The 18169-nt window shown below is 40.8% G+C and overlaps 1 long non-coding RNA gene across 1 annotated transcript; it reads left to right on the top strand.

Moving 5' to 3' along the window:
* The first annotated feature begins 2199 nt into the window (after positions 1-2199).
* LOC116571118 lies at positions 2200-11209 on the top strand. Its single transcript, XR_004277716.1, has 3 exons — positions 2200-2558; positions 6211-6431; positions 11033-11209. It is a non-coding gene; the product is annotated as an uncharacterized LOC116571118 (long non-coding RNA).
* Positions 11210-18169: the final 6960 nt, after the last annotated feature.

Genomic DNA, 18169 nt, shown 5'->3' with positions numbered 1-18169 from the left:
GCTCTGTCTTAACAAGGCCTCCAGGTGCTGCTGGGGCTAAAGTCTGGGAACCACACAACATAATCAGATCTGAATTACCTTATGTTCCAAAGGCATTTGTCTTTTGGAGTCTATGCATAAGCGGCACCAGAAGGTTCCTTCCCCGTGAGAAGGTCCTACCAGTCTGTTATTCCCCCAGTCATTGGTACCAAGCACCAGATTAGCCCCGCTGAACAGCAGGGACGGCACATGCCTCCCTCTGGGATCCATGGCTTTTGCATCACACAGCAATCCCCTTTGAAACATGCTGCCTGCCTCTCATTCCCTTCTTTTCCTACGCCACCTGGTATTATGATCTGTTAGAAGACAAACACACCGACTTTGGCTGTGCCCAGTTACTAACTGTTCTTAAGAACCAGCCAAATTATTCTTATGACATAGCTTCCTTCCTACTGAATGTTGCTTTATATTTTTAGAGACTTCCAAGCGTTGGTCTAACATGTGGAAATGGATGCCCTCGAAGCTGAAATCTTATTTTACAGAAGCTGGAAAAATCTGAGTGCAGATTCAGAAAAGCACTTTCCAATTTTGAAGGACTGACTTTTCTCCAGGCTCATATGTATTGGTTATAAGTCCTTGGAACACAGTAGACCAGAAAGATGAACAGGAGGAATCTTGCCTTCAAGGTTTTAACTTCTGAGTTGAAACGTCCTCACTTAGAAACTTTAATGAATAAATTATTTTTTCCAGAAGCATCACAATGGTTTCCAACAGTTAAAACCAGGGACTGATCTTTGTGTTGAGGCCTCTAACCCTTTAACAGTCTCAGGATTTCTCTTCTTTAAAAAGGATGTAAAATTGGGTACATTGCGAAGGAAATCAGAAATCACGACAAAATACAAATTTTGGAAAGCTGACAAATATCACATGTACCATAAAACCCAGGGGAAAGTAATATAAAAATAAATAACACATTTTCAAAAAACTATAAAAATTAAAGTCCTGACACATCTCAAAAATGCTTTTTTCCCTGTGTTTTTGGCTGTGGTCTCTGATCATTTCCTCATATGACGAAGATGCTATAACACCAAATAAAAGGTCAAAGACCTTTTCCCTGGCATGGTTGACCAATTTTTCTTATTGATAGTTTAGAAAACTCTTTTAACAACACGGCTGTTGGGGTGCCTGGGTGTTTCAGTGGGTCAAACCCTCTGCCTTCGGCTTAGGTCATGATCCCAGGGTCCTGGGATCGAGCCCCACATCAGGCTCTCTGCTCAGCGGGGAGCCTGCTTCCCCCTCTCACTCTCTGCCTGCCTCTCTGCCTACTTGTGATCTCTGTCTGTCAAATAAATAAATAAAATCTTTAAAAAAAACACGGCTGTTATTAATAATGTTTCAGAAATTGTTTTTAAAGTATTGTTGTCAAATGTGGGCAGATTTCTATCAAGTTTCCTCCACATGTGAGCTGCAAAAATCGACGGCTTTCACAGACTACCTTCAGGCTCCATTCCTTCTGGACAGTGTTTCTGTCTGCCTCCCACATACCTGGGATGCCCATCCTGGGCCATCCCCTTCCTGTCCTCACACCAGGAGAGTAGCAGCCTGGGGACACCAGCACTAACTGAACTGTACACAGACATGAGTGTGAACCAAATAAGTATATTCCACAGAAATCCACATTAGATGCACCTCCAACCCAAGTTTTCCTTAGGCAGTTCCCAGAGATGGCCAAAATGGCTCCGACCCCAACCATAGCTGGGGAGAGGGACCTGAGAAGGTGCAGTAGAGAGAGGTTAAGTGATCTGCCGTCCTATGTTTTCAGCACACGCCCGTGTGAACACAGTGCTAGGGCAGTACCAGCAAGACCGGCCCCAAGCTAAGCTTCCCCAGAAAATCCACCTCCACTCAACCAGGAGAAGCCCAGGTTGAGTCTTGATGCGTCCTGGCAGGTGAAGGTAAGTTCGACGCCTTTAATTGACATGAAGAAAGGGGAGAGTAGAACAGGATAGAAAATGATGGAAAGAAAGTGCTAACAAAACACTAGTGGCCTGAGGCTAGTGTCTGAAATGAGGGGAAAGTACATTGACGAATATGAGCGTTTTTTAAAAGACAAATGTGCTCGTCTGTGCCTCTCCAGCCTTTCTGCCACGTATTTCCGTGCACAGATCCGCTGAGCAAATTTGTCATAAATGATTAACTTCTGGAAGAACAAATCATTTGACCTCTCCAGCTGAACAAACACACAGCGGCAGTGACTAAAAAAGCCAAAGGCAATGCTTCAACAACACTGAACACACTTTCATGGAAGTCCTGCCATTTAATGGCAGAGGAGCCTGAGGGGAACTTAGGTAATGGCTTCTCTTTAGTTAAAGGAAAAGAATTCTCTGGGCCCCTGGTTGCTGCCACAAAGAGAGACTTCAGATCTCAAAGGCTGATTTTACCGTGGCTTTGGAAACGTGATCTGCAGGTTCTTAATAGGAGAGTTTGATTTACGAAAAGATTCCAGTTTCCTGGATATCAACAAAGAAATTGAATGAAGGTAGCAAAATGATACAAGGAACCATCCGCTAATGCCATGGGTAAGTTTCAAGGGCTTCTGTGCCTCTGTTGTAAGCACTCTACCCTGGAAATTTACACAAAGTAGCTTTGGGCTGGAAGAGTTCCTTGAGATACAGAATGCCAACACGTAGGCACATTAATTCGGAGTTTCCCTCTTCCGTGAAGCTTTCTAATGCAAGAAGATTTTTCAATAAGGAGTAATTCTTACTTTTAAATAAGAAGTATCCCTGTCCCCGGGGAGATTCTTATTTTATTCAGATATAGCTTGATGGGGACTTTCATAAATAAAATGCAAATGAGAATGAAGAAATTTAATTAGAAATACAGATCAGAATTCCTTTTCATTAGTACCTTAAAAACCACCATTTCCCCCAAAGAAAACTTGAAGACATGTTAATATACTAAAATTAAAATTCAAGTCACCACTTGTTTTTCCTGGGTTCTTTTGTTTTGGTTTAGTTTAGGTTTTTGTTTTGGGGGGCTTGTTTTTGTTTCTTTTGTTTGTTTTTTTGCCGTGAACTTGCTAAACTAAAATTAATGATCTGGTCAGCCCGGAGACCACATCTTACAGGACATTTTCCTCTAGAAGGCAAAAGGTTGAAATTCTATACTAAAGCCTGTGCCTGACCCATGGTTGTTAAAAAACAAAACAAAACAAAAACAGTGTTCTCCCTTCAGGCTCCGGAAGACAGCCCCCACTAAAAAATAAAAAAACAACCCCGAGGCATTGTTGGTTTCTTCGGAGCAGGTATAAAATATTGCAATATGTCAAAAAATTTCTTACAGCTTTCCTTTAAAACACATCCATAGAATACACACATGGTCACCTATGATTTCATCTTAAGTTTAAGAAGTTGAAAAGATAGAAATAACTTTTGGACAATCTTTTGAAACAAAATGCATTCATGTTTATCGCATTTATAGTATATCATTTATATGCAACGAATTATTTAAAAATCTGTCTTTTTAAAGCTTAAAAGTTCAAATCTCATCATAGAATACTTGGAAAAGAAAGAAAAACAGAAGAAAAAAGAAAATCACCATTTATCTGCCATCTAGATACAATCATGCCTATCTATGGGTTCATCTTCTGGTATTTTTGTTGTTCATAGTATTCAAGATTTTATATGCTGATTTTCAGTCTTTTCCTAATTATAAAACTATTATCTGCTTATTGTGGATCATCCAAATAATTTAAAAAATCATGCCTCTACAATGCCACCACCCAGAGACAACTTCTTAAATATGTTGGAGTAATTCTTCACATTTTTTTCTTCTCCTTTTTTAACACAAACAACTAGTTCATCTCTCTTTTGCTTGTTGGTTTTATATTGATTTTTAGGAACTTTTTATATTTGCTGGTTACTGATCATTTTTTTCTTGTCAGCCAAGTTGTCTCAACTTTTTCTAGGGGCATTTGTCATCAAGACGTGTTATTTTCTACATAGTCAAATCTATAAATCTTTTCCTTTGGGGCTCTGGGTTTTGTATCTCATTTTGCAAGTCTTTCTCACATCCCCAAGACTATTTTAAAAAAATAAAAATATTTTCTTTCTGATTCTTTTATGGTTCTGCTCTTGAGTCTTAGCTCTTTATTTCTATGTCTGGTATAAAATAAGGGCCTGATTTTATCTATTTCCAAATAGCCTAGTGTCCCAACAGTATTTATCACCTTGTCCAATTTGTGTTCTGTATCTACTGGCACACTCTGAATTACTCCAGCTGGATACTATATTTGGGGGCAGACTGGGGAACTGAGGGGGCCTTCCCTCATCCCCACTGTTCTTTTGGTTGTCTCAGCATCCATTACTATTACGTTTTCTTTTTCAAAATGAATTTTGTAATTATTTGGCCCATAAATTCTCTTGGGATTTGACTGGGAATGTCCTGAATTTATAGATTAATTTGGCAGGTAGTAAAATCCTTATAGTAGTGAGCCTTGACATTAGGAACATGCTGTGTTTCTCCAACCCATAACTACTATTTTGTATCTTTCTGTAAAGATTTGTATTTCTCCTATAGATCTTACACATGATTAAGATTTATTTCTGGATTTTTAATTGGGAATGGATTTGGATTTGACAATTTTCATTTCTGAGAAAGGCATTTTTTTTTCAATATGTTGGCTTGACTTGTACAATCTATTCCCTTGTATATATATCTTCTAATTTCCTGCTTTTCTGTAGTGATGTCAATTTCTCATATTTAATATGATGCTTTTTCTGTGGTAGGATTTGCTATAAGTTTGCCTTTTTCATTGGTTTTTTAAAAAGATCGAGTGTGTGGGTTTTTTTGTTTATTTGTTTTATGTTCTAGTATTTTTTTAATTTTTTTTTTAATTTCTTTTCAGCGTAACAGTATTCATTGTTTTTGCACCACACCCAGTGCTCCATGCAATCCGTACCCTCCTAAATACCCACCACCTGGCTCCCCAGTCTCCCAACCCCTGCCCCTTTAAAACCCTCAGGTTGTTTTTCAGAGTCCATAGTTGAGTGTGTAGTTTTTTAAAAAATTTTTATTTATTTATTTGGCAGAGAGAGAGGGCAAGCTGGGGGAGCAGCAGGCAGAGGGAGACTCCCCGCTGAACAGAGAGCTGAACATGGGACTCAATCCCAGAACCCTGGGATCATGACCTGGGCCAAAAGCAGACGCTTAACTGACTGAGCCACCCAGGCTCCGCAAGTGTGGCTTTTTTGCTTACCATTTCATTAATTCTACTTACCTTTTCTTTTCTTCCTTCTTTGGATTCCTTTTCCTATTGTCGTTCACTCTTCAGCTTCCTTCTCATTTTGTAATATTTACGTGTAACACTACACACCGTCCTTCAAATACTCCCTTGCCCCCTCCCTCCATGGTTTCCGTTTGGAGACTCCAGTGTTAGTCATGTCTTTCCTCTCATCTCCTTCCCTGACAAGGTAGTCCTCCCAACTACCCCTCTGTTTTCTGCACCATTACCTCCTGCCATATCTGCAATTGTGAGGTGACAGTTCATTACCAAGAAAGTCCTGACATGGGGTGTCTGGGTGGCGCAGTTGGTTGAGTGACTGCCTTCAGCTCAGGTCGTGATCCCAGGGTCCTGGGATCGAGTCCTGCATCAGGATCCCTGCTCAGTAGGGAGTCTACTTCTCCCTCTGACCTTCCCCCTCTCATGCTCACTCTCTCTCATTCTCTCTCTCTCTCAAATAATTTTTTTTTTTTTAAAGCAAAGGAAAAAAAGAAAATCCTGACATACTAAGAACATCACTTTGGGTTGCTCTGAGTGCCCAGAATCACATTCCTCAACCCACCTTTCTCTTCCTTCTGGGAATTCTTTGTGCTTCCTACAGGCTGGCTTCCATACTGCCACTGCCTCTAATGAATCACACTGACTCTTTCTCTCCATCCTGAGAAAAGCTGGATCCTCATATTTTCTAAACGGATCATCCATTTAGAAAATCTCCATCGTGAGAAACAAACCCCTGTCCTACTAACATGGACCACTTCTTTTGGTATATTGTTAATGTGTCATTATATTTTATGCGTATAAGGAGACACACAACCAGTGTGTTCTCGGGCAGTCAAAAATTAGATGGATTTTCTAATGTGCTTTTAGAGACAAGAACTTTTCTGAATCCTGATGGAGATTTTCCCGGCCCTTTAAAGTATTCATTTGCCTTTTCTTCCTCAATGTAGCATCCATTGAATCTCCCATGGGCCAGAAATCTGAAGACCCATCCTAAGGTCTACTTGAAGAGGTACTCCTCTTGCTTTGGGGAAATAGAAGTTGGACCTCCACTGCAACCCAGAGGGAGTCTTGCCAGATTTCCACTCCTTTGGGTCACTCTTTGTTCCCCACCAGCACCCGGACAATGCCCTGAGTTTGGAGGGACTCTTCTCTTTACCTGTGCTTTTAAGTGAGTAAGAAGTAATAGTAATTAATGATCAATTATTTCAAGAGTAAAATCATGATCATCATATAAAATAAACATGTTAAAGATTTTATTCAACTCATTTCCTAATTAGGAAGCCAGTAAGATATTACAACCAGCTCAAGGAGAAACCAAAGAGTGGACATAAGTATAAGTCCCCAAAAGTGCTGAAATAGTTTGGCTTAATAGATGCAAAACATGCTTTTTTTCATGAGGCCTGGAGGGGATCAATGACCTCTCAACCAAACAAGGTTAATCCGCATGCCTATGAATATGAATTATTTTTATTGCTATCAGTTACGTATAATTTACAGGGTTATAAAATCACTCAAAGACAAAGAAACTGTAGAGATAATCTGGAAAAGTGTCCTGTGATGACATCCTTTTACCTCCTTTGCTCATTTCAAAGGCATTCACCACTTTTCTGATGCTCTTCCCTTAACATCTTCCGTAGGGGTCCCCTTCCCGTGTCTGGTAGTTTGCGCTACTGGGATTCCCAAATAAGATGTGTTCTGGGCTCCTGACCACCCAGGGATCATAGGGTTCTCTGTTGTATCAAGATTTCATGGATACCAGCCGCTGAGCCACACAGATCCCTCAAATCAGATTTGCGCTGGATGGGTCTTTCTTCTTCTGCCTTTTAACCACACTCAAGAGTTACTGTGTACCTGAGGGGCCTTCGGACAGACACTAAGAAATAGGATTTAATCATTATTTGTAGTGACTGCATGTGAGCCACCACCTTTTTAATTCTCAATTTGTGTAACAAATTTGTCGTAGTCTCCTACGGGAGCCCAAGAAATAGTTGTAGATTTTTAAATCCCTCCAACTGAAGTAATTCCAGCGCTAATAACTCTCAAAATCTGGATTCAAGCCAAATTTATGAGTTGAAAAAAATGCCCCAGTTCTGATGCTGTCAAGAAGGCTTCAGAGATCACATGGGAAGCTACATAGTAGGAGGCAAGTGGTCTTTCTCCACAAGTGAGCTGTGGACTGTGATTGGAGACCCTTGACCTTTTAGGGCCACTTACATGATTGCTCTTTTAAGAAATAATTTAAGGGGTTGTATTAATTCTAGTCTTGACCAAAGTCCTTTGAAGTTCAAATAATTCTCCCACTTGACAGGTGAAGCAACTAAGGCTTAGAGAAATTTGCTCAAGGTCCCATAACTACTAAGTAACCTTGCTCTGATGCATGGTTGATATAGCTCGACATACTCAATGCATTCCATCACTTTCTGCTGCCCCTCTATATCCCAGGTGTTTGTGCCAACATTCTGCAAATATTCCTCTCAGCACCCACCATGTGTAAGACATTATATAGGAAACCCCATTTATCTGGCTATCCAAGAAAGAAACTTCTACCGTAGCCTGATTCCACCATAAGCTCCCCATGCACATCCAGTTGTGTTCTCAGCTCTATGAATGTTATTTTGATGTATTTCTCCACTGCATCCCTTCCACTCTCTACCCTCACACATCACCATATTCATCTCGTATTCATCTCCATTAGCCGGAATAACGCAATGTTCTTGTCTGGCCTCCCTAATACTAGCTTCTTCTCATCTCTCTTTCCTACCCGTGGACCCTCAGTAATACTCTGAGCTGTGCATGTCTCTCCCTTGCTTAAGAAATCTCAATGGCGGGGCGCCTGGGTGGCTCAGTGGGTTAAGCCACTGCCTTCGGCTCAGGTCATGATCTCAGGTCCTGGGATCAAGTCCCGCATCGGGCTCTCTGCTCAGCGGGGAGCCTGCTTCCCTCTCTCTCTCTGACTGCCTCTCTGCCTACTTGTGATCTCTCTCTGTCAAATAAATAAATAAAATCTTTAAAAAAAAATAAAAGAAAGAAAGAAATCTCAATGGCTCCCCAGTGACTGCGGGATAGGTGCAAACTCTTTAGGGTGGCCCATCAAGGTGTTAAAAATATATCAGCTCATCTTTCTGGTCACTCTTCATCTCAGCCGCTGATGAATCTATGACCTAGCCACAGCACATTAGTGCTTATTTCCACGGCATCTCATCTCCTCAGGCCTCCATGCTTTTCCCTCATGCCATTTTTTTGAATTACAACATCCTTCTCTGATTCCAGGCCCAATATCTCCTCTTCTGTGAGACAGTCTCTGATACCACCACTATTCTCCACGTACCAAGGAAAATAATTCTCTCAATCAGGGTGCGTGTTCCTCTGTTAAATCATACACACAGGCCCAAGTTCTACAATGGTCATGCTTATGTTTGTACCCCTGGCTAGACCCTGGTCTCCTCAGGGGAGTCATTCCACACACCTTAGAATTTGTGGCATAAAGCACAGAGACTAGTGTGAGGAGACCCTTAATCAATATGTTGTTGAAAATCTAAATTAATAAACGAACACATGTTGGACTTGAGGGTGCCATTTTCAGACTCTTCACCACATCCCGATCACTTTAAGACAGAAGGAACAACAAAAACAAATAACCAGAAAAACAAGAAAGGACAATCCCAAAGCTTGTGTTCCAGAAAAGCTGTGTACCCCTGAATATCCCCTTCAACCCCGGTGGTCAGAAAACGAATTGCCACACTGGGAACCAGTTCTGTGCCAGAGACCGGACCCTTCCCAGCTGCCTTCCGTAATGCCATTTGGGCAGCTTGGAATCCGCCATGATGGGAGTAGTTTACAGCATGGAAATTGGCAAACGGTGTGAACAAAGGTTGTGGGGAGGTGGGTCCTGTGTGCTGTTCCCATTTAAAATTGTACAAGTCACTGATCGTTAGTGTATTCACTGCTTTGTGCAACCATCAAAATATCCAATTTCAGAACATTTTCATCACTCCCCCAAAAAACCATACCCCTTAGCAATCGCTTTCCATTTCCCTCTCCCCTAGACCCCGCAATATTTCTGTGTGTGTGTGTGTGTGTGTGTGTGTGTGTTTTGTTAAAGAACTCGTTGTTAAACACTTATAATACACCACTGTTGGGAAACCATCTGTTCCAATAATAACTGTGACTTTTCTCTTTCTTGTTCAATGCTTTGGTACTTCAAGTACCTAGAGGCCTCCTAAACCCCAAGGTTTCCATAACAAAGATTTATATACCTTTAAAGAGGAGTTATTTTAGCTCTCGCTTAATTCAATTTATCCGTCATAGAATGAGATGAAAAATAGTCATGCATAGAGAAAAGATCAGGAGCTAATAAATCTTTTAAAAGGCTAGATCACTTTCTGCCGGATTAGTATATGGGATTTACTTGTGCATGAGACAATAGGCTCTTGTCTATTTTTAGATTAGATAATGCATTTCCTAGGACCCACAGGAGGCCTTGGCTTCTCTTATTACTGAGCACACATGCAGAGACCAGAGGTTTTATGAAAGGGAATAAGAAAAAGACAAGGGGAAAGGATTGGTGGTTTGCTCTTTTGATCACTAAAGCAACTCCATCAGGAAAGAGGAAATACAATGCCGGAGAATTTCCTCCAAGAAGTTCACCACAAATACACACAAATACATATGTGACAAGAGACACATATGCCTTGTACACATCCACATGAGTGCACTTGCACCATGAGATCATTTGTTAATGTCCTAATGACCTGCTGCCCCCAGAACTGTCTCCCCAGATGTGGGCTTCCAGATACCAGCTGCAAATTACTTATCCAATTAAAGCCTGCTGATTGGACTTGTTTTTAAATCTTCTATATTTGCAAGCAGGGAATGCTGGGCTGTCTAGGGAAGAGTCTAAGCTTTGAACTGAAAGTGTGGCCCATGGGCCAACAGCGACAGCATTATCTTGGATATTATTAGAAATGCAGAACCTCAGGCCCTATCCAGATTTATTGAGATCAATTTTTATTTTATCAACATCCCTGGTAGATTCACATATGCATTAATGTTAAGAAGCACCAGATGAAACAAGTGGTGGACCCTTGACTGGCATGTGTTCTCACCTCACTGTCTTGAGTTTGTGTGAAGCAAGAACTTGCTGACCCTTCTTTGGCATTCATCCAAACGATTGCTAACCAGGGCTTAGATGTCTTGGGAATCCCATTCCATTTCAAGCTTTAGTTTTGGAGCTGAAACAAAAGGCTTATTTTCTGTGCAGATTGGAACCCTACTGACTGCAGAAAGGTCAATGGCCCATCTTCAGGGATCATGGAACATTTTACTTAAAATGAAGTTTTAGCAAGAGGAAACTAATATGCTCATTACAGAAAAGCTAGAGAACTATGGAAAAGCAAATTTATATCACCTCACTTTCTACCTCTGAGTATTAAGCACTTAGTATTTTGGCACTTTTTTGTGTTACTTCCTGTTTCTAGCAGAATTCTTTATTTTACACAACTGGGAGAGTAAAGTATATGGAGTTTGCATCTTGGTTGGGTTGGTTTTTTTTTTCCCCCGCATGTCATGATTATTCTTTTATTCCTAAAAATTCTTCAACAAGATGATTTTAATGATCTTCTCTTCTTACATCACTAAACCATATTTTGTTGAAGTAGTCTCATATTCTTGAGTATTTTAAATGTTTTCTAACCTTTATAAATGGCATTATGATTAAGACTCTTATGTATAAATCTTTTTCTGATTCTTTTTTTTTTTTTTTTTAAGTAGGCCCCACACCCACTGTGGAGCTTGATCAAGCACTACAGAGGACTTCGCTATCCCTGGCACCCCAACAACACTTTTTTTTTTTCCAGTCAGGACACACCTCACAACCACTGCTCTTCAAAAAGCCAAAACCTCCGCTCCCACCCACCAAAAGAAAAATAAAGGATTCTTCAAAAAGTCTCTTTTACAAGTTGTTCATTTCTAAACAGATATTTAACATGGGTGTGTCTGGTCAGTGCTGTGTGGGTCACGTTCTTGCGTCCCAGCTTTGAGAAAGACTGGAAATTTCACTTTCTGAGTTCCTTCTTTGCTGAGGCAAAATGCAAAAAGCTAGAAATACCCAAACATTGCAAGGGTTTCAAAAAGCATAGGACATTCAGAAAGAATGACAAATTGTCCATAGCACCCACTTCTTTTAATTCTTATAATTTGGCCTCTGCCTCACAGTTCCCCTAAAGCTGTTCCTCAGTGGTCCTCAGTGATATTCAATGGACCTTCTCCTTAGACAGTCTTGCACTGGTTGCAGTGATTAAAGACGCCCTTGGCAGCGTCTTAGGACAATTGCCCCAGAAGTGGACACAGAGCCAAGAACTCATTTCCAAGTGATTTATTTATTTTTTTAAGATTTTATTTATTTGAGAGAAAGAGAGAGAAAGAAAGAGGACAAGCAGGGAAGAAGCAGATTCCCTGCTGAGCAGGGAGCGTGATGTGGGGCTCAATCCCAGGACCCTAGGATCATGACCTATGATGAAGGAAGGAAGACATTTGGCCAACTGAGCCATGCAGGCGCCCCTCCAAGTGATTTATTAAAGAAGTTTCTCCAAGAAGGTTGGCTAATAGGTGGAGTGTGACACAGAAGAGAAAGAGGAAGCAGCTAAGTATGGGCACAATTTCAGGCAAAATCCCAGAGAGTAAATTCAGTCTGATCCTGCAAGGGACTCTGGAGAGTAAGTTATATCTCAGGGACCTGACTTGAGGCCAGGAAGCTTTCACAATCTACCCCAGGGGGCCCAGGGATGGACATAAACTACAGGAACTACCAGCTCTTTGATTTCACAGGTAAACTGGCCACAGTAGCCTGAGGGCAGTCCTCTGAAAAAACAGAAGCAGACCTGGACTAATGGAGATCAAAGCACATAGGTGCCTTCAGGAGAAAGACGCACAGACATGGTAAAAGAAACCCAATGCTTCCCTGATAGACGACCAAAAAATCCCAGGAGAATTAGGGATTTAGTATTCAGTTTCAAATATACCTTCCGGTGGGTACTTGTTCCAGCCCAGGTCCACAGCCTTGCCGACCGACTCCTGTCATCAACCAGCCACCAGTAAGCCACGATTCTCAGTAATCCCCTGCATCTGCCTCAGCTTTCAGCCAAATTCATTGCCAGCTTACACCAAATATGCCTAACCTTTCTTGCCTTCATAACATCCCTTTTCCTATGCTAAGGATGCTCTCCCCTCAGTTTATCTACTGTAGAGTTCCCTGAGATCCAATTCAAATGCTGCCCACATCAGGAATTCTTTCCTGGTCACCCCAACACTCAAGGACAGCTGTCCCCTGAATGAGGACAAGACTATTTTTAGCTCTTATAAGAGCCTAATCATGTACCATAGAAACGTTCATGCCTTGTCTTCCCTGATGAGTTTTAGACTCCTGAGGACAAAGATTGCTTCTTTTTTTTTTTTTTAAAGATTTTATTTATTTATTTATTTGACAGAGAGAGATGCAGTGAGAGAGGGAACAGGAGGAAGGGCAGAGGGAGAGGGAGAAGCAGGCCTCCCGCTGAGCAGGGAGCCTAACACAGCACAGGATCCCAGGATCCAGGGATCATGACCAAGCCAAAGGCAGACGCTTAATAACTGAGCCACTCATGCACATTCAAAGACTTCCTCCTATAAAGCGATGTTTATTACATAGCATCTTATTAATAGTATTCACTTACATGTGTTTTTTGAAATAATCCTGTTTCTGAGTTCATGAAACATCAAAAATACTGCAGTTTACTTTTAAAATAGACCATTTCCTAAATCAGAACTACTAGTGTATTACCTTAATATGTTCTTTTGTTGAGAGCAGACAAATAATATAACACACTTTTGTGTAATTATTCCAGATCTAAAAACTAATTACTGAAATAAAAGGTTTGGCTCTGGGTTCCCAAATAAATTTAAAAAAAAAAAATGGAAAACTTTCCTAACCGTTTTTGATGATTTTCATCAAGTGAGCTTATCCCCAGTTCCTACCAAGGCAGGGCTGATGACTTCTCAGCTTTTGGGAACCAGGTGCTCTCTTTTGCCTTCATCTACTTAAAACTCCTCCCTAGTGTTCCACTGGTCTTAGCATTTGATCCCCATGCACAAGGCCCTACACGATTGAGCCTGTCTACCCCACCAACCTCATCTCATCATGCTTTCCCTTTGCTCACAAAGCTTTCTCTGCAGCAAGCTGCTCTTTCTGCTGTTGTCCACAGCACTTCTCTTTGTTTTAGAGCTATTGTCCTTGCTCTTCCCTCTGCCAAACTACCTTTCCGCCTGTAGGTGACCCACTCATTGACTCCTCTTCATCTTTTAGGTCTCAAGCTGTTCTATCGCAAGTAACACTTTGACCTTTTTCCCTGGGTGACATCAACCATATCACTCTGATTTTGTCCTTCAAGGTCTTCATGACAATCTGAGATTAGTATTAGCTCAAAAGATTTTGTTTTCTTTCCCCAGTTAAAATTACATGGTGCCCAAAGGAGACTGCCTTATGAATATGCTCGGGACCCACAGCAATTCTACACTCAGTGTGAGCACTCAGTTAGCAGTGGTTAAACGAGTAAATGGAAGAGCGCACTTTGGGAAGGACACTCTTGTGCAAGACAATAAAATGAAAAATTATAAAGCAATAGATAAATCTGACTTCATAAAATTTTAAAAGCTTCTGATAAAATATTGGAAACCGGGATGCCTGGGTGGTTCAGTTGGTTAAACCGCTGCCTTCGGCTCAGGTCATGATCCCAGGGTCCTGGGATCGAGTCGCGCATCAGGCTTATTGCTGGGCAGGGAGACTGCTCCTCTCTCCACCTCTGCCTGCCACTCTGTCTGCTCGTGTGTTCTCTCTCTCTGACAAATAAATAAATACATAAAATCTTTTTTAAAAAATAAGAAAACCAAGTAAAAAATGGAAAAAAAAATACTTGGAACAAAAGTAGATGATGAAAAGTGTTTTGGCCGATAACTCAGGTGAGATAAAAGAAAATAATGAACGAGATGAGGGAGAGGAAGTAAAACTCAAGATGTAAGATGAAGCACCTGTGTGGTTGTGGAATTCTCCAAGAATGGAATGGAAAGGTGAGTTTTGAATACGTAAGCCATGAAATGCCTTTGGGATGTGGAGGGCATTCAATCCTCCTAATAATTTCACATGGCATGACATTTTTATCCTCATTTGACAGAAAAAAGGTACCTCGAATAACCGTCTAACCTCATTCAAGAGAGTAAGTGGTTGAGCAGGAATTTGACCCTAAGTCTTTGTGGCTTCAAGGCTTATTATGTTCTTTCTCTGTCAGTAGACATCTTACATTTTTCATGGGTGAAACTAAGCACAAGGGAGTTAAGACATGATCCATGACTTTCTTGGGCAGTGGATTCTAAGCCCAGAAACAAAAATTAAAAGTAGTACTGAAATGCCTTAGGGAAGAAATACCACACTCTAGAAACTCTTAATCTCATGAATCTTAATACATTAATCTCTGCACACTATAGTCCCATTTAGAAATGTGACTCGACCACCCAGAAGTATAAATGGGGTTCTGGAATCAAAACTACATAAATAAGCCATAAAATCTTGGAACTATTAAATAGCTTCTAGAAAGTATTCTCTTAGAAAGTAATTTGTCTAACTCATTTCCTGCTTCAAAAAGGGACACTCAGGAAAGTTCAGTGCCTTGTTTAATATCACAAAGCAAGGTGGTAACATCAGTCTAACCAGATCACCACCAACCCTGGGCATCACGTAGACTGTGACTTCTTCGTCCCATTTCAAGAGGATTTTGAGACAGAATCCTTGAGTCCACCATCTTTTCTTAGATCATAGTTGCCTACAAGTTAGTTCCACTTCGCTCAGGAGTCTTCTCCATGGTGCATTTGACATTTGTGGCCCTTTTTGCTCAACTTTGCTGATGTTGGCCTTCTCTCAGATCCCGGAACAGCCTTCTTCACAGAAACCATGACTATACCCTCCTCCGAACTTGTGGTCAAATCTTGCCAAAGGCAAAAGTCCTCTTCCTGATGGGCCCTTTCCCACGACTAGTCTCTTGAGAAACTGGAAGTTCAAGTACTTATTGCCAAGCAAGAAGCCTGAATCACTGAGCACTACATTGTGAGACATAGAGAACCAGCCACTCACCAACTGATATTTGGAAGGCTGAAAATGCACCAAGCTGTCTCTTTGGTGAAGTCAGATTCAGCAACTGGGTGTTTCCCTGTACCTTCCGGCCTGATGCTTCTCCGGTAGTTGGGAGAAAGGAGCTGGGGTGGATTGGCCCAGAGGAGAAACAGATATGAATTAGAAATTACTTCCTCTTCAGCACTCACTCACTTGCGGAACAACTGATCAAGGCATATCAACATTAGTAAACATCGTGTTCAGCTTCCTTTGGCTCAAAGACATCAGCTTTTGAAAATGACGGCTATTAAGGCGAGTGGTTGTATAGGGCCTCATAAATTATGAATTTACTAGTCATGGATGAATACAGAGAACCCTGCAATCAGGAGACAGCTGGTAATTAGAAGCAACTCTTCTTCTGATTTAATTAACCACCTGAGGAAATTAGGTTTTCATTCGGATTTGCATTTGAATGCTCTAACCCCTTTAAGACAAGGAAAAAGAGGGGCACCCGGGTGGTACAGTCAGTTAAGTAACTGACTGGGTTTCAGCTCAGGTCATGATCTCAGGGTCGTGAGATGGATCTTGGGATTCTTTTTGCCTCTCCCTCTGCTCCTTCCTCTTGTGCTCACTTCATACTCTCTCTCCCTTCCCAAGATAAACAAATAAATCTTTTTTTAAAAAATTTAATGAAACTAGAAAAAAGAATAACAATCCCAGAGTGTAGAACATCTCTTCCAGATTTACAATGGGAGAGCTCTTTCTACTACGGTTAAAGAAATCAATGAATTAAAAGAAATTTAGCCACCGTGTGTTATTGTTGTGAATAATTGCCATCGATAGGCTCAGGAGGGAGGATTGGGCAAAGTATTATCCATTTCTGAAATACGTTCTTCTCCATGGTTGAAGACTACCTCCTTCTTTAACTGACTCGATGAGGGGGAAATCGAAGTTTGGGCGGTTGCCCAGTATCGCTAGCGAGTAGGTGGCAGTCTCACCATTGAAACACAGAGCTCCTCATTTTCTAATCTACAATATCGCTTGCTGCCTATAGTGCCTGGCCCCACAGATGTTTGGGAGCAGGGGAGGACATTTAGGAATAATACTGTATTTGATCCTGTGGTCCTCCTCGAGCCTCTTACCATACTGACAGATTAGAAAGGAGCAGAATGTTTTCCCCACCTCCACCCCAACCAAGACAGGTGCTTTAATAAAAATCAAAGAAATGTGGTCAGCATTTCAGAAGAACAGTGTTGCCTAGCAGCAGTGACCTTTAAAGAAAGGTCAAATAGATTTTTCCTAAAGGTTTTTCAGGATATTTGGAGCCATGTTTCCTGATGATTTATCTAAATATAGTACTACAATTTTACCACCTGCATTATCAAAGGAAGTCTTTTGATACTCAGGCTGCACAAATAAATATTAATCATGGCCATCATTTATTTGGTGTATTGTTTCACAAAGCATGGTATGGGTACCTGTTCAGATACCACAGGTGGCATACAAAGTGATCTGAGGTCCTATCAGATGGATATTTGTTATTATAAAGGTTGTATATCTGTTTAAATGTGTATTTGAAAACATAAACAGTTCACCAACTCAATGCTTTAATAAATACAGTTGCTTAAAGTTTTTTAAAATAATTTAAATAAAGTCAATTAAAATACTTAACTAAATAAGAATACATACAGTCAGTACTCAAATATAACTGAAGTTTTGCAAGGAATAATTTGGCACTTATTATGTTCCAGACACTTTGCTGGAGGACTGTGCTTTCTTCTCGCTCCCTGGTTTCTTCAGAAGCTCAAGTTAATCTTACCTGTGAGTGAGTGGAACTGAACCTACTTGGGTTTGGTTTTGTTTCCTGAACACTTTATCTTTTAACCTATTCCTTTTGGGATTTGGATTTTGTAAGATTATTGGAAGATGACTGAAATTCTCCCACTTTAAGCAGTAAACTCAAGAATTCTCTGGGTGGTGCAACAGAGTAGCTCATGCCAGCCCTTGTGAGTTACTTATGTTCCCAATTCTGCACTCAGGGACAACATCGTGGTAGCTTGAAATTGGCCACAGTGAGAGTATTTACACCACAGATATTTGCAGATGCTGCAAATTAGGATTTGTTTTTGTTTTCCTGTTCTGGAGAACCAGTTGTTAAATATTTACCAAAATAAAACTGTATTCAATCCTATTTTAAAGATGTTGACAATGGGGAGAAAGGGGAACCCTCCTACACTGTTAGTGGGAATGCAAACTGGTACACCCAATCTGGAAAACAGTATGGAGCTTCCTCAAAAAGTTAAAAATAAACTACCCTGGGATCCAGCAATTGCACTATGAGGTATTTACCCAAAGATACAAAGTTACTCATCCAAAGGGATACATGCACCCCAATGTTTTTAGCAGCATTATCTATAATAGCCAAATTATGGAAATAGAGCAAGTGTTCGTCAACCAGTGAATGGATGAAGAAGATGTGGTGTATACATACAATGGAATATTACTCAGGGATACCAAAGAATGAAATCATGCCCTTTGCAATGGCTTGGATGGAGCTGGAGAGTATTACGTTAAGTAAAATAAGTCAGAGAAAGACAAATTACCATATGATTTCACCTATATGTGGAACTTAAGAAACAAAACAAATGAGCAAAGGCAAGAAAAAGAGAGAGAGAAAGGCCAACCAAGTCACAGACTCTTAACTCTTGAGCACAAACTGCTGGTTACCAGAGAGGCGGTGAGTGGGTGGGGGGATGGGAGAGAGGTGATGG

Source organism: Mustela erminea, chromosome 12, assembly GCF_009829155.1.
Source record: "Mustela erminea isolate mMusErm1 chromosome 12, mMusErm1.Pri, whole genome shotgun sequence".
Classification (NCBI taxonomy): Eukaryota; Metazoa; Chordata; class Mammalia; order Carnivora; family Mustelidae; genus Mustela; species Mustela erminea.
The sequence above is the reverse complement of the archived record's forward strand: the minus strand, read 5'-3'. Positions and strand labels throughout refer to the sequence as shown.